The following is a 13,309-nucleotide window of genomic DNA, read 5'->3' on the forward strand; positions in this document are numbered from 1 at the left end:
GAAAGCATCCATTAGATCTCGGTAGGATCTAATGCTGCCTTGGGGGAGGCTATCGAACCACCTTCTTGCGTTCCCGATAAGCAGTTCGGGAAACAGCTTGCACATGTGGACCTCGTTGAGACCCTGGTTCGCCATGTTATATTGATAGCGTCCCAAGAAATCATGAGGATCCACGAGTCCGTCATAGGTTATCGACGGAGTTCGGTAGTTCTGTGGTAGGGAAGTTCGGGTAATATCGTCCGAGAACGGAGTCCTCAATGCTCCGTACATGGCGAACCCGACATTTCTTCGGTATGGAGGAGATGGAGTTCTCCTGTGATTCCGGTACCGAGGATTCTTTCTTCTGGAAGACATGACACTACTGCGGTAGTGACTGTCTCGTATGGAGGGAGAGGGAGAATCCGCCGTTTTCGCCTCCGGCTGCTTTTGGCTTCTCTGCAGGAAGGTTAAGAATTCCTCCTGCTTTTCAGCCAAAAACAGCTTGACAGCCTCGTTCAAATCGGGCTGCTGGGAAGACTCGGTGTGACGGCTTTTGGAGCGGCTTGTTCCTCCGCCATGAGAACTGGTGGTGGATTTATCCCTAGGCTGTTTTCCAGACCTATGGGGTGGATTGGCTTCCTCCTGGTTCTCACGGGCAGGAATACGGGTACTCTGCGATCTGGTATGCATTTTTTGGGTTGAAAAAATGGTCAAAAATTCGCTTTATCACAAATTTGGTTCTCTGTTTCCCACAGACGGCGCCAGTGATGAGTCCGCGAATTTCTGATGTTAGTAAATGCTGGTAGAGAATGAAAACTACAACACACAGAATTTACGTGGTTCGATTTACTGAGGTAAATCTACGTCCACGGGAAGAAATGGGGGCAGGTTTGTATTGCTTGATCTGCGAATTACAGCTTACAACACAGACTTGCTATATGACTTTTTCTCTAGAGAGATTCTAACCCCTTTCTATCAGATCTAAGTTCTATTTATACATTGAACTAAGATCGTGGCTTACATCATCACTCTAGGTCGTGGAGGTCGTGTAGGTCATGGCCTAAGATCGTGGCCTGAGTTGACGCCACGTGGTAGTGGGTGTGTTGGAAGTTGTGGAAATCCTGCATGGGTCCACTAACTCCTTGTTCGGTCGAAAACTGAGACCGAACTGCTTTGGTTGCCGCTCTGAGAGTAGAGCTTGATTGGTCGGCTTTTACCGAGCTGTAGGCTGAGGCCGAACTCTTTGGTAATGCCGAACTCGCAGAGCTTGACTGGTCGGCTTTTACCGAGCTGTAGGCTGAGGCCGAACTCTTTGGTAATGCCGAACTCATACTCTTCCTTGGGCTTTGGGCTGATGGGCCGTCATTGCTGTCGGGCTTGTTTAGTACGCACCCCATCATTTTACTTGCAGTTGAAACAATAAATTTAGTAGTGATTTACAGTGTGTTGTGCAACTTTGTTTTCATCCCATGTTGGATGCATGTCTTCTATCAAATTACATTACCTTAACTTGCAACAGGTTTGCTTTGTGGATAAGAAAACAGAAGGGGTTTCAGTTTCTTATTATTTGTTGACATGTTAGCAGATTAAAGAAATAGATACAGCACTTGAAAAGTGATTACTTGTGTAGATATGAAGTCAACGGTTATTTTAGTACAGTATGTATGTAACTTGATCGGAGAAGTAGTCGATTGTCGACGTGGCAGGTGGCACAAAAGCAAACGCCATATTCATGCCCTTTTCCACCGACGCCACCGTCCACTCATCCTAAAAAATGATGATAAGTCGACTGTTGTATAATTATTTTCACCATTAAGCAAAGTTGATGAAAGAATTTTATGATCATTCAACAAACAATATTTTTTTTGTTGGTTGTTTGAAAGTTGGATGCAATTGCTTAATTTAAGTGGGGAAGATTTTTTATTGGAAATTGGTCCCTAAAATCATAAACTTTGCCTAAGATTTAGTATTTTCCACTAACTTTGAAATTAGTATATAATATCACAAACCTTTGCATTTTGGTTGGTATTTCTCACGGCATGTCTAGTATTATATTTGACTAACTTACGAGGCATTTTTATCATACTTGACACAATTAAATTAAGGTAGTTTTCAACGTGACTTTTTATCCTAAAGCGATGAACTTAAAAAGTGGTTTTGAACATCCGCATCGGCGTCTCAATGCGGGCTCGATCTCATCCCGGCGAGACGAGACCGCATCGAGACGCCGATGTGGAGGCTCCATCTCGTCGCTTAGCCCGGGGGAAGGGGGGGTCGCGGCGTGACCCCCACTCGCCGGCACGCGAGTGAGCATCGTCATGCTGACGCAATAAATATTTTTAAAAAAATTAATTTTCCAAAAAAATAAATTAAAATTCAAAAAATTTTAACATTAATATTACAGTTTCAAACGGTAATATTTTATTTTTTTCTATAAATACTCCTATTAACCTCTTTCATTTTACACACAAACACATTATCTCTCATCTTTTTTTCTTCTCATCACTATCATATCATCTCTCTTTCCTCTCCAATTCTTCTCCCAAATTTAATCCATTCATGGATCCATTTGAGCAAATGCGTCGAATGATGGAAGAATCGCTAGAAGAAGATCGACTTAGGGAGGAGGAGGAGGAGGAAGCTGAGGCTGCTCGCAAGGATGTGGAGAGAGTGTTCGGGGTTCTACAAGCTAGATTCCACATTATCAAATCTCCGGCTCGTACGTGGTTTATGGAGAATATGGTCGACATCATGTATACGTGCATAATCTTGCACAACATGATTGTCGCCGACGGAGGACCTGAGGCGGGAAATTGGTTCGACCTTGAAACCTGAGTGCATCCTTCTTTGCAAGAGCGGATGTGTGTTCGGGCAAGGACACGTGATTCTATGGCCCATGCCCAACTCCAGGGGGATCTAATGGAGCACATTTGGGCAAAATTTGGCAACCGTTAGACGATCACCGCATCACTTTCCATGATTATGCGGATTTCAATAAATTGTAATATTATGGTTTCAATTATGTATTTTTCGTATTTTCGGATTATGTAATTTTCCTGATTTTTAATGATTTTATGAATTATTAGTATTAATTTAATATTTCAATGAAATATTAATTGAATTTGTTGGAAATAAAAATAAAAAATGAAATTGAATGAATAGTTAAGGGATGAGATGGTTAAGAGGTGGAGGGATGCATGTGTTGTCTCTTAGTTAAGAGATGTGGTAAAAAGTGCAGTGAGACTCATGAATAGTTAAGGGATGAGACGGTTAAGAGATGATATTGAGACATGGATGTAGATGACCTTAAAATATCATAAAATGTATCACGGTTGCCTATATAAAATATGATTTTGATGAAATATCTTATTTGAGTGAGTTCGAGAAATACCAAACAAAATGCAAAATTTGTGATATTATAGACCAATTTCAATGTTCATGGGAAATACCAAATTTTAGGCAAAGTTCATGGTTTTAGTGACCAATATCCTATTTTTATTTAGATATCACCTTTCATTAAAAAAATACTATAGGTACTCTCATTTTTAGCTATTTTATTAATTGCATATTAAAAATCATACAGTATTTAGTATGATATATAAATTAGGGAAGGCTAGTTTGCGTTGTGATTAGTTGTTAGTTTCATCATAGTGTTTAAAAAATATAAAAATTAATTGAACCATATGGAGTATCTTGGATCTAGTGAGACCTTAATAGTTGTATATTAATTGACAAAATAAAAAATGAGCATGGGACTAGGTGAATAAACCTTTTTTATTAGTTGTAAATATTGAGCAGAAGCCATATTTAATGATGCTATTATAATGAAATATTGCACTCTTCTCAGAAAGGTACTTTGTATTTTATTTTTTTCCGAAATCCAAACTGAAAAGGTGCATCTTTTTACGAAAGCAAAAGGATTAATGTATCTGAAATGTCGATGCTCTCTTGAGAATATAGCCGTTGTGAGTGGATATATGCATTGTCCAAATTTTTTAGTATTAAAATTAAAATTTCGAAAGATCTTTCTTCCCGTCCCATACTGCCAGCCATACTCTACCATCAATCGACTTCATCACCCACCAACTAATAATTGGTTCTAGTTTTCCATATCCATTCCCTCATTAAAACAACACAAAAATAATATTGATGGGGTACGAACTAAACCCTAATGGCAAGCCCCATAATAGTGACGGCCCATCAGCCCAGAGCCCAAGAAAGAGTATCTGTTCGGCACCAAAGAGTTCGGCACGACCAAAGAGTTCGGACTCAGCCTACAGCTCGGTAAAAGCCGACCAGTCAAGCTCTCCTCTCAGATCGGCAAGAGCTGATCGGTAAAGTCCAGCAGTTCGGTCTCAGCATTCGACCGAACTAGGAGTTAGTGGACTCATGAAAGGCCTCCACGACCTCCGCTATACCCACGATCTATTTAGTGGTACGAAGCAGTTATTGAGCAGTTATTGCTCACCCACGATCTTGTTAGTGGGGCTGCAAACCACGACCTTAGTTCAATGTATAAATAGAACTTAGATCAGATAGAAAAGGGTTAAGCTCTCTAGAGATAAAATAGCATATAGCAAGTCTGTGTTGTAAGCTGTAATCCCAGATCAAGCAATACAATCTTGCTCTCCCTTCTTCCCGTGGACGTAGATTTACTTCAGTAAATCGAACCACGTAAATTCATTGCGTCGTAGTCTTTATTCTCTACCAGCATTTACAAACATCAGAAATTCGCGGATTCATCACTGGCGCCGTCTGTGGGAAGCAGAGAACAAAATTTGTGATAAAGCGAATTTTTGATCCATTTTTTCCGCCCAAAAAATGCATACCAGATCGCAGAGTACCCGTATTCCGGCCCGTGAGAACCAGGAGGAAGCCAATCCATCCCATAGGTCGGGAAAACAGCCTAGGGATAAATCCACCACCAGTTCTCATGGCGAAGGAACAAGCCGCTCCAAAAATCGTCCCACTGAATCTTCCCAGCAGCCCGATTTGAATGAGGCTGTCAAGCAGTTTTTGGCGGCGAAGCAGGAGGAATTCTTAACCTTCCTGCGAAGAAGCCAAAAGCAGCCGGAGACGAAAACGACGGATTCTCCTTCCCCCTCTGCACAAGAAAGTCACTACCGCAGTAGTGTCGCATCTCCCAGGAGAAAGAATCCCCGTCCCCCACATGTTCCAGCTCCTCCTCGGTACCGGAATCACAGGAGAACTCAATCTCCTCCATACCGACGAGATATCGGATTCGCCGTGTACGGAGCACTGAAGACTCCGTTCTCGGACGACATCACCCGAACTCCCCTACCACAGAACTACCGAACTCCGTCGATGACTTACGACGGGCTCGTGGACCCTCACGATTTCTTGGGGCGCTATCAATATAACATGGCGAACCAGGGTCTCAACGAGGTCCACATGTGCAAGCTGTTTCCCGAGCTGCTCATCGGGAACGCGAGAAGGTGGTTCGATAGCCTCCCCCAGGGCAGCATCAGATCTTACCGAGATCTAATGGATGCCTTCCACAGGAGGTTCTTTCAGAAAGCAGAAGCCCGAATCACTTCGGCTCAGCTGCTTTCCATTCGTCAAGGTCGCGACGAAAAAATCAGCGACTTTATGACAAGATTCCACAAGGAATGCCTGCAAGTAGACGATCTCAACGATCTGCTTGTCATCTCGGCATTCCAAAATGGAATCCTGCCCGGAGCTCTCTACAGGAAGCTCGTTGAGTGCGGTCCGCAGACAGCTCAGGAAATGTGGGACATTGCGGACCAGTACTCCCGGGCCGATGAGGCAGACCGTCGCAAACGGTCGTTAGACAGCTCATCAACCCGAGGAGACAGAAGGAAGCCCGATCATAGCGATCAGGGGCATCCTCGCCGGACTCCATTTGAAAGAATTCAAAGGGCTCCGGTGCAAGACAGATTGGGACCTCGTCTCAATCCCGAGAAGTCGCCCGCTCAGTTCGTACCGCTGAACAAGCCGAGAGCGGAAATTTTCGAACTGCACTCTGACCTATTCGAAAAGCCAAAGCGGATGACGAAATCAGCCGCGCGCCGACCACAGGATAGCTACTGCTCCTACCATCAAGACCACGGTCACGATACTGAGGAGTGCAGAAACTTGGCTGCAGGTATCGATGTTCTTGTGAAGGCAGGGACATTGAAAAAATACCGAAGCAAGCAGCCAAAGAAGAATAAAAAGCAGAGTGGTGCGAACTGCGCTCCTCAGGATCCGAAAAGGCAGCCGGATCCCGAAGACGATGACGAGCCGCAATATGATGGAGTAATCCAGACTATTGACGCGCTCCCTGCCGGGAAGACCAAGTCGTCCCTAAAGTCAGAACGCAGAGGCTCCAATCGAGAGGAGCCAACGCATAAAAGGCTGAAGCAGGACGAAGTGATTACGTTCTCGGCTGCTGATCCCGTCCCGGCCATCTCTCCTCACCAAGACGCCATTGTCATCCAAGCCGGAGTGGCAAACAAACTGATCCACAGGGTGTTTGTGGATACAGGAGCGTCGGTTAGCATTCTTTTTAAAGAGTGCTTCGACAAACTAGAAGTGGACCCAGCTCGGCTCAGTCCGGCTCCGCTTCCCCTGAAGAGCTTCACCCAGGAGGACACCCGCCCTGAAGGTATTATCAGCCTTCCGATCACGGTGGGGAAAGCGCCTACTAGCTCCAGTACGATGATTGAGTTTTTCGTGGTGAAAGCTCGGTCCCCGTACAACGTCATCCTGGGAAGAGACTGGCTCAACACAGTTCGGGCCGTTTGCTCCACCTATCACCTCACCATCAAGATCCCCACTAAAGGAGGTATAGCGGTCATCCGAGGTGACCAAAAGAGAGCAAAGGAATGTCTGCAAATTGCGCTTAGAAGTGCCGAGCAGTCAGATCGGCACCACCAAGCATAGCAATCACAGCAGCCGGAGTCAGAGGCGATGACCGAAGTCATACCGGAGCCGAACTCGATGACAGTTCAGCTGTACGAAGACGATCCATCCAGAACGGTTAAGATCGGCTTCGCAGGAACGCCCCTACTTCGGGAAAAAACCATCCAGCTCCTTAAGGAGTATAAAGACGTCTTTGCATGGTCTCCGTTGGACATGACCGGAGTGCCCCCCGAGGTAATCACTCATCGGTTAAATATTGATCCTTCAGTCCGGCCGATAAAACAGAAGCAAAGACTCTTTGCGGCAGAACGAAGTCAAGTCATCCATGACGAAGTCCGTCAATTATTGAAGGCGGATGTGTTATTCGAAGTGAAGTATCCTTCGTGGGTGGCCAATCCTGTCATGATCAAGAAAAAGGAAGGAGGATGGCGGATGTGCATAGATTTCACCGATCTAAATAAGCACTGTCCCAAAGATTGCTATCCCCTTCCGAACATAGATAAAAAAGTAGAAGCTTTGATAGGCTTTGAAATTTTTTGTTTTCTTGATCTGTACAAAGGATACCATCAAGTTTTAATGGATGAGATTGACGCTTCAAAAACGGCCTTCATTACTGATTTCGGCATTTTCGCTTATAAAAAGATGCCATTCGGTTTAAAGAATGCCGGAGCCACTTATCAAAGGATGGTAGACAAGCTTTTTCGGCACCTGATTGGAAAGGAGGTCGAAGTGTATGTTGACGATATAGTCGTCAAAAGCAAAAGCACTTCGGAGTACGAGCACAACCTCAAGTCCACTCTCAACGTGCTCAAGAAAGCCAACCTCAAACTTAATCCCCAAAAGTGTACCTTTTTGGTAGATTCGGGAAAGTTTCTGGGTTGTTGGGTTTCAAAGGACGGACTCAAGGCAAACCCCTCAAAAGTTCAAGTCGTTCAGAACATGGCAATGCCGAAGTCCATACATGACGTGCAAAGGCTAACCGGATGTCTAGCCGCACTGAATCGATTCCTTTCCCAAGCAGCCGAAAAGCAACTGCCGTTCTTCAAGGTGTTGAAAAAGGCACCAAAGTTCGAGTGGGGAGCCGAGCAGAAAAAGGCCTTTGACGAGCTCAAAAGTTATCTAGCCGAGCTTCCTCTTCTCTCTGCTCCAACCGAAGCCGAAGTAATATTCTTATACTTAGCGGCATCGGATCAAACCATCAGCGCGGTGCTTGTACGAGAAGAAGGCCTAAAGCAGCTTCCCATCTATTTTACAAGCCGAGCATTAAGAGGTCCAGAAACCAGGTATCAACCTCTGGAAAAGATTGCTCTGGCATTAGTAAATGCAGCAAGGAGACTGCGGCCATACTTCTATGCTCACAAGGTATGCGTCTTAACTGATCTGCCACTTCGGCAAGTGTTGACCAAACCAGAAGCATCAGGCAGAATCGCCAAGTGGGCTATAGAGTTGGGAGAGCACACAATTGAATATCTACCTCGGAAAGCCATCAAGGGACAAGCCTTGGCAGATTTTCTTGCAGAGGTAAAGTTCGATCAAGCAATTCCTGTTATTGCCGAACAGAAGGATTCTGCCAATGCCGAACTAGCACAGCCCTTGGAATCCGAAGTAGAGCCGCCGGACTGCTGGAGCGGATTCGTAGATGGAGCTTCAAACAAGATGGGAAGTGGAGCTGGTATTTTACTTGTCGCTCCCGACGGACACGAGGTAACCTACTCACTTCGGTTCCTATTCCCCACTACTAATAATGAAGCCGAGTACGAAGCCCTCCTGGCCAGACTCCAGTTAGCGCAAAGTCTGCTCGTCAAATCTCTCAAAGTCCATTGTGATTCACAAGTCATAGTAAATCACATGTTGGGTACAAGTGAAGCTCGTGACGAGAGAATGAAGAAGTATTTGGACAAAGCGCGAAGCATCAGCCGAAGTTTCTCCTATTTTCGGATAATCCGCATTCCTAGAGCGGAAAATAGTCGAGCAGATACCTTAAGTAAGTTGGCCTCAGATCCGAGCTCAAAGGCGGAAGAATTAATGCATCGAAGCATTGATGAAGCCGAGGTACATTCAGTATCCAGCTCGCCGAACTGGATGACGCCGATCTTGCAGTATCTGGATCAAGGACAATTGCCCGAGGATAAGAGAGAAGCTCGGAAGATCACGTGCCGAGCACTTCGGTACGAACTTCATGAAGGAGTCCTCTTTAGAAAGTCTTACCTCCAGCCGTTATTGCGGTGCGTAGGACCAGAAGAGACGGACTACATCCTCAGAGAAGTTCATGAAGGATCGTGCGGTAGCCACATCGGAGCCAGAGCTTTAGCTAAAAAAGTTCTGAGATGGGGATATTATTGGCCAACCATGGTACAAGAGGCAGTGCAGCTCGTCAAGAAGTGTGCGAAGTGCCAAATTCATGCAAATGTCCCAAGGATGCCGCAGACCGATCTATACACTATGCAAAGCCCTTGGCCTTTCATGCAATGGGGCATAGACATAGTGGGACCACTTCCTCAAGCTCCTCGGCAAATGAAATTCCTTATCATTGCCGTGGACTACTTCACGAAGTGGGTGGAGGCTGAACCATTAGCTACGATAACGAGCTCAAAGGCATTGGACTTCGTCTGGAAGAACATAGTGTGCCGATTTGGCATACCCCACATCCTCATCTCGGATAATGGGACTCAGTTCACCGACAAGACGTTCAAGAATTGGTGCCAAGAGCTGAACATTCAACAGCGGTTCACTTCGGTCTCCCATCCCCAAGCAAACGGACAAACGGAAGTAACGAACCGGATTCTGGTGAAAGGGTTAAAAGCTCGGTTAGAACAAGCCAAAGGACAATGGGTAGAAAATCTCCCTCAAGTCCTATGGTCCTACCGAACTACGCCCAAAACCTCCAACGGTGAAACTCCGTATAGTCTGGTGTACGGCACTGAAGCCGTAATTCCGGTGGAGATCGGCGTACCCAGTCCCCGAACTCTAACTTTCTCCTCAGAAATGAATGACGACGGACTGAGAGCAGAACTAGATCTCGCCGAAGAAAGAAGAGAATTGGCGTGCATAAAAGCAGCCAAGTATAAGGAGCAAGTAGCCCGGTATTATAACCAAAGGGTGAAAAAGCTTCAATTTCAAGTGGGAGATCTCGTCTTGAGAAACAACGAAGTAAGCCGAGCAGAAAAGCTGGGCAAACTCGAACCCACATGGGAGGGTCCATATCGGGTGTCAGAAGTCCTCGGCAAAGGGTCTTATAAATTGACTCACATGTCAGGAGAACAAGTACCCCGAACATGGCACGTCTCCAACCTCAAGAAGTTCCACTTGTAAGAGACAAAGTCCGGTCAGTCTGTCTTGTGTCTAGTTCGGTCATAGGGGTACATGTTTTTATTTGTTTGTTTTTTACTTGTACCTTTTACTTGTCGTTTTATAAAAAGTTTAAAGTTTTTTTCTTTCATCTTTTTCATTTTTTCTCTATGTGTTTTGTCTCTATGTGCTTGTCGTCTCTTACAAATGGTACCAAGGTATATCGTTCTTTAAAGACTGATCCCCTTTTTAGATCGATTATTAAAGACTATTGTGAGTCCAAGCTTCTAAGGAGGATATAAGACCACAATTCAGCTTAACAAGCAGTCCGTCTGAAACGAACTGCAATAAGCCAACGATTGTGAGTCCAAGCTTCCAAGGAGGATACAAGACCGCAATTCAGCTTAATAAGCACTTCGTCTGAAACGAACTGCAATAAGGGAAAGTCCGATCCACGCGATAAACCTCGCCGAATTAGGACGACCAAGTTCGGTCAAAGAAGTTTACCTCATAAGACCGGGGACGACCATGTCTGGTCAAAGAGGTTTACTGCATAAGACCACTTCGGTTAACTGGGAAAGTCCGATCCACGCGATAAAACTCGCCGAATTAGGACAAGGGAAAGTTCGATCCCGGCGACAAAAATCGCCAAATTAGAACACAAACCAAGTCTGGTCAAAGATGTTTATTTCATCAGACCAAAGACGAGTCCGGTCAAAGATGTTTATTTCATCAGACCAAAGACGAGTCCGGTCAAAGATGTTTATTTCATCAGACCAAAGACGAGTCCGGTCAAAGATGTTTATTTCATCAGACCAAAGACGAGTCCGGTCAAAGATGTTTATTTCATCAGACCAAAGACGAGTCCGGTCAAAGATGTTTATTTCATCAGACCAAAGACGAGTCCGGTCAAAGAAGTTTACTTCATAAGACCAAGGACCAAGTCCGGTCAAAGAAGTTTACTTCATAAGACCGAGGACAAGTACGATGAAATTTTTTCGCTAAGCTGTAAATACAGTGTTAGAAGCGAAAACAAAATTTCATTTTTCAAATCTTGTTCGGCATACAACTCAGCTACCCTACAAAATGGCGTTACGCTATTACAAAGGACTATTCTACTGTCCAGGGTTGCTGAAGTTAAGCCACCTATCTGCAAAATCCTCTGGAAGCCGAGTTCGGTTGTTCCGAGCAGATGAAGAATAAGCAGGTCGACGAGATGCTATCCTCGACCCAACGCCTCTTCCCCGAGCCCGAGAAGTCCTAACACCTCGGCGATGAAGAGTCTCTGCAATAATCATCTGCTGATCTTGCTCGCTCATAGTCACAACTCCTCGGCGAATTTCAGTCCGTCCCTGTCTTGACGATTCCGGTTGCTCCTGAGCCCGTTCTCGTCTTGACGTTTCCGGCTGTTCCGGAGTTCGTTGTTGACTGGAAGTAGGATTTTGAACAAGGGAACCAGAGGCTTGATCTGGAGTGCGAGCATCTGTTGGCACGACATGCCGAAGGAATCTTTCTATGGAGGGGCGCCGAGAAAGAACAATGTCGTACCGAGAAGCCCAGCGCCGTAATGATTTCACAACTTGTTGGCAAGCCGAGCTCTCCAGCGCATTGTTCCTCCGGAGTACATGATATTCCTCCCACAGTTCGTCAACTCGACTCTGAACATCTGATATGGTCAATCCCCCGCGCACACGGATGTAATCCTCGTACGCAGTCCTCTCAGCAACGGTCGTATTCAGCTCGGCCTCCAGATCCTTCTTATCGGACTCTAAGTCCTTATTATCGGCCTCCAGCTTCACTAAACGAGCTAGAAGCTCGTCATTCTTCGTCTGATCGGCTATAGCTCTTTTCTCAGCTTCGTCTAAAGCCGAAGAGTACAGCCGTTTCCAGTGAAGTATCTCCATCTCCTTGAGTACAAAGCAGCTATATTAGTTCGGCAGCTGTACCGAGCAGATAGTAAAATACAACAGGAATAAAGGCGAGTACGAAAAGCTATACGAAGACAAGTGTAGAGAATTTTTCATTCACAAGGAAAATTTTTACACTAGGAGGGCTTCAAGGCCATTTTACAAGGAAGAAACTAGACTAAGAGAAGGGAGACGAAATCATACTCCACCAGCTTCGTCTCCGGCTCCTTGGTCTGGTTCAGCTTCTTTCTCCTGAGCTACCTCAGCCTCGGCCTCGCCTCCTGCCGGCCTCGCCTCCGCCTCCTGATCGGCTTCCTTCTCCGGATGCCCGGCCCGCTCGACTTCGGCCTCCAGCTCCAGCGGCTCGGCCTCACCCTCTCCGTTGTAAGTCGAAGCGGGTGAAACGGGTCCCACGGAGGCGAAGATAGCCTCCAGGTTCTCGTCCCGATCAGCTCGACAACTCCGGACTCGGTCTGCAGAAAGCAGGACCGAGGATGAAGCGAGCTCCTCAAGGAGCGGCAGATTCTGAAGCCGAGCTGCTATCTCTCGGCTGTACAGAGGCAGCACGACGTCGGCCCCCTGCTCGCCCTTATCGGCAATTAGCCTTACCAGACTACCGACAAAGGCCGAGAACTGGCTGCTCAAAAAGAGTTTCTCCGTGTAAACACGGAGAGCCTCCCCCTGGGCAGCCACGGCGGCAGCATCCCTCCGTTTCGTCTGCTCTCGCTGGATGACGAGCTGGTTTTTGGCAAACTGAGCTTCATCCTGGGCCGAAATCCTAGCAGCTCTGGCTTTCGCAAAGTTAGCCTCAGCCTGTTCGGCCCGATGACAAGCAGCCGCCAACTTCCTCTGCATCTCAGCATAGTCATTGGACGCTTTGGAGAGTTCGACGGCGACGAGCTTGGAGAGCATATCGTTCCTCTGAAAATGGATAAAGAAAAAAGTCAACAAAGGGGCCACAAAAAATACAGGAAAAAAGCAAGGCCAGAAAATCAAGAAGAGAATTCACCTCGGCGAAGTCCGTGGGCCATAAAAACGGCTCACAGATATGTTCCGAAGGAGGCGCCAAGACCACGTCTTTCTCTGGCGCTCTCGGGGGCTTCTGGGCCTTCCCCTTCCCCTTTGCCGAAGTCGACTCCGGCTTCTTCGGATCCGAAGAGGTTTTTTGCCTTTTCGGAGTCCTCTCGGCATCAGACGCCGAGCTGGTGGTTTTCGGCCTCTCCGGCTCCTTGGACTCCGAAGATTTGCGG

Source organism: Salvia splendens, chromosome 10, assembly GCF_004379255.2.
Source record: "Salvia splendens isolate huo1 chromosome 10, SspV2, whole genome shotgun sequence".
NCBI classification, from domain to species: domain Eukaryota; kingdom Viridiplantae; phylum Streptophyta; class Magnoliopsida; order Lamiales; family Lamiaceae; genus Salvia; species Salvia splendens.